This window comes from Myzus persicae, unplaced genomic scaffold, assembly GCF_001856785.1.
Source record: "Myzus persicae strain clone G006 unplaced genomic scaffold, MPER_G0061.0, whole genome shotgun sequence".
Taxonomy (NCBI): Eukaryota; Metazoa; Arthropoda; class Insecta; order Hemiptera; family Aphididae; genus Myzus; species Myzus persicae.
The window spans coordinates 1-3,358 of NW_019100741.1; the positions used below are offsets into that span (position 1 = coordinate 1).

At 29.9% G+C, this 3,358-nt stretch overlaps 1 long non-coding RNA gene across 1 annotated transcript in view; it reads left to right on the top strand.

The window, feature by feature from the left end:
- The first annotated feature begins 701 nt into the window (after positions 1 to 701).
- The window catches only part of LOC111042768, a 5,232-nt gene continuing 2,575 nt past the window's right edge, over positions 702 to 3,358 (top strand). Inside the window, exons 1-2 of the long non-coding RNA XR_002605508.1 lie at positions 702 to 745; positions 1,121 to 1,171. This is a non-coding gene — a long non-coding RNA (uncharacterized LOC111042768). The remainder of the gene's footprint in view (positions 746 to 1,120; positions 1,172 to 3,358) is intronic.

Here is a 3,358-nt window from a genome sequence, read left to right on the forward strand (position 1 = left end):
TGTAAAACAAGCGTCTCTATAGTCTCTATAGTGGTGGGCATATAACACTATGTACGACAAGAATAAATATAATGTATTTTTCAAAAAAAAGCAGCCAATTTATTGTTTACTTTACAAGCATATGCTATCAACATATGGTGCATTATTACCATCACGTTTAACTACAATATAGACCTAAAGATTTTTGAATGCAGTGCAAATTCATGCAAATTATTAGAAAAGTCAAAAAAATTTCCTGATATCTAAAAAAGTAATTTTAAACGTTGAAAATATCGATAAAATAGATTAACACCACTCATATTTATTTCAAAAAGTTGTGACGCGAAGGTTTGATGAGTGCTTTTACAGCACTGCAACAGTCAATAATGACAACCATTAATAAAAATAAAAAATACTTACTTCTACTATACCTAATTATTATGACTATAATAATCTGTAAGCTGGAACCAATAGTTACCGTTTATAAACGAACAATTTCTATCGTAAATATCAAAATCTCTGTTTAAAAAACTTTCCTGGTTGCTAAAGGGGCCAATCGTTTATTTGAACCATCTGGGGACTAACAGAAACACACAAAAATGTCATCATCATCGGTCCAGTCGTTTAGCAAGAGTTTATATAAATTCATACGTCCAGAAAAAAAAAATATATATAGGTAAATATTCACTGTCATTACTTATTTTATTTATGATTTAAACATTTATAGAGCAAATGTTTGAAAACAACCTCATAGTTGGATTAGAAGGTAAGTTCATTTTCTTAAATAATAAACACGCACTCATTTTTTTTTTAATAACTTTTTTTATAAAACTCAATATTTTAGTGATTAGAAACAGTATTATCTGGTGATGTATGGCTCAGAGCTTTTGATCACATATTACAGAAGGCCAAAAAACAATTAGTGTCTAGTTGGTACCTAGTGCAGGCTTTATAAGAGTTTCCACATACTATTGATGCACAAATGATTGATTTGTCGTTCCCTATTTATGGTGCAGATTCACTTTGTCCCCGTGCCTAATATAAGCTATTATCCACATATGTTGAATTTATTCCCATACCAAAAAGGCTCGTGAACATTGAATTGTACTAAAAAATATTAATTAAACTAATCTTTTTATAGCATATCAACAGAGCGCACTTGATACTTATGATAGCGTAGTGGCTAAGTTCTGTAAGTATATATTGCTAGTTATTTATAGTGTAATATTTAAATACTTATAATCAGGGCTCGGGACTTCTAGCATTTACATATTGATTTACAGCGTGTTAAAATATAGCTGTGTAAGCTACAAATCCGTTACATACTAAGAGGAATGCAGCCTTAAAAGTTTTTAGTGCATATTTTTGCATATTTTAGGGTTTTGCAATTTTTCTGCAATTTTTATAAGTGTTATGATGGTTTTTGCATATAATTTGTAATCTGAAAAACATTAAGTAGTTGTATGGTGTGTACTTAGTGAGCGGCAAGGGTTGCTTTAAATTATCATTTTGCAAAAGCAAGGTTTACGCCGTAAATAGAATACAAGTTTATCGACACCAAGCCGCCACTCCCCGAGTGATTTATATTTTAATGTCTACCTATAGACAAAAATATTCGAGTAATATTTTAGATATCATGTTAATTGAATCTCATATTTGAATTGTTTATTTGAAGAATATGTAGTGTAAAGTCCTTATTAGTTGACAAGGTAGTGATTGAGATCGTATGCGTTCGTGTAACCGTAAGTGTTATTTTAACTTGTGCTTTATCTTTTGCTACTCGATTTTTAACAACATTTTTAAATCATGCCTGAAGAAAAAATATCGTTAGTTCAACGTTTAAGAAGCGATGTACGTAAATTTGGTGAGGACACGTTTTCATATGTTGTCAATGTTTTTTTTTTTTGTAAATACTACGAAATATAAATTAGTTGTGAAAAAACATTCATCTTAACATAGCATTTGAAAACAGAAAAAACATACCAAAGCAATTAAACGGTGACTGGAAAAAAACAGAATAAACACAACAACTTCTTACGAATTCAAGTAAAAAATCATCTCTTAACAAAGATTTATGATTATAGCCTACATCGAGTGGCAAAAGAAGTCAGTTTAAATCAGTCGATAATGTCATACCTAGCGTAAAAAAGACTTTCCGAAAAGCTCCGAGTCGCGTTGAACTTTTCAAATCCAATGACCCTGAAATAAGTTTACTTCTAGAGCCTGTAATTACCCGTTGGGGTACCTGGATCAATGCAGCGAATTATTACTGCGATCATTTAAGCACAATTCGTTCTATTTTTGAAATAGAACAATTGCAATGTGACAATGACGATGCAGTCAGCATCAAACAAGCAAACAAATATAACAATATGACCGGAGTAGGCATAGATCTTATTTTCATCAAATCATATTTTTTGTCTCTTACTAACACAACTTTAATTACAAACACAGGGTTTTTTATTATCTGACTATATTGAAATAATTAACGATGTAGAAAAATCATTTGAAACTCGGTAAAATTGGATTGAAAATACGGTTACAATTAAAACAAGTTTTAGAAAATAATACTGGTCCATAACTTTTTAAAAAATGTCTTGCATTTTTTTGGTAAAAATACATTGAAGATTTGAATACGGTAGTGTCCAGATTATATTTCTAATAGTGATGTTCCATACTTCAAGTTCGCCACTATCACATCCGTCGATGTAGAACGTTCATTCTCAACGTACAAAACATTTCTTACCAATAATAGCTGATAGTTCAAATTTGAAAATATTCTCAAAAACATAACAATATAATGCAATTTTCAAGGTATAAACTATAATATATAATTTAATTAAAATTTTTTTTTTGAGTAGTTTTCACTTTCTTTTCAACTCTAATTAGTAATTATATATAAATCTTGTGATCATTCATAAAATATTATGGCTGTACACACACACACACACACACACACACACACACACACACACACACACACACAGCTGTACACACACACACACACACACATATATACATATAGTGTATTTGTGGCAATGTAGAATGTTTTAAGAATTGATAACTATCCAAAGAATAGATACGAAATAGAGTGTTGAGTATTGTTGTTTATAGCTGATAACCTTATTTGCCAAACTTCCTTAAATTCTTACTAATCGGGTATTGCATAGTTATATTATTACATTTAATATTAGAAAAAATACATATAATATTTTAAAAATAAAATGTACAAAATTTCGGACATTGTTCTTGAGGGAAGTGGAAATCCATTGTTGGATTTTTTTTACATGTAAAGGTGGGGGTTATTAAATCAGTAGATCACCACACTATTACGTAAGTATACACTATATACTATCACGTATTCACGTATATTGTACAA